This window comes from Euleptes europaea, chromosome 15 (assembly GCF_029931775.1).
Source record: "Euleptes europaea isolate rEulEur1 chromosome 15, rEulEur1.hap1, whole genome shotgun sequence".
In the NCBI taxonomy this organism is placed as follows: Eukaryota; Metazoa; Chordata; class Lepidosauria; order Squamata; family Sphaerodactylidae; genus Euleptes; species Euleptes europaea.
This window is the reverse complement of record NC_079326.1, coordinates 14143690-14144275: the sequence shown is the minus strand read 5'-3', so window position 1 is coordinate 14144275 and position 586 is coordinate 14143690.

The window sequence follows — 586 nt, the reverse complement described above, 5'->3', positions numbered from 1 at the left end:
GCTGTCTAGAAGAGAGATGGTCTCTCCTGTCTGCCTCGTGGCAAGTAGTGCAGCTGAACACAAGCCGGGGTGTGCTGGTCAACAACCTCTAGGCTGAGAGGCAAAGTTTTAAGGCGTCATCTCAAGTGCCAGGCATAATTTAAAGTTTTATTTTCTCATTGCTAACAAATTTGGGGAAACAAATTTACCAGGTGAATTGCCTCTCTGCTGCCACTGGTTTTGCAACATTTTTTTACACAGAATTCTCTGAGAATTGTAGCAGGATTTTCATAGAATCCTTAGACAGAGATATACCTCAGAGTTTCTTTTTAGTCAAAAGCCATGTAAAATCAGTTGCCATTATTGCTAAGACCTATAAGATTTTATTGAGTCTTGCAGTTTTATCCAAAAAGAATTACAGTTTTGGTACTGGTGTAGTACGGCTTCCAGAATTATTCTGTACTTCATATGCTACAGGGTTTTGAGGCTATTTCTTCTCTGGAGTCTCTGTCTGCTGCTCAAGAGTAGCAGTGAACTTTTCAACAGCTACACCCCACCATGCACTTTTGATATTTCTAAGTAATGGAAATATTTTTCCCATGTCACT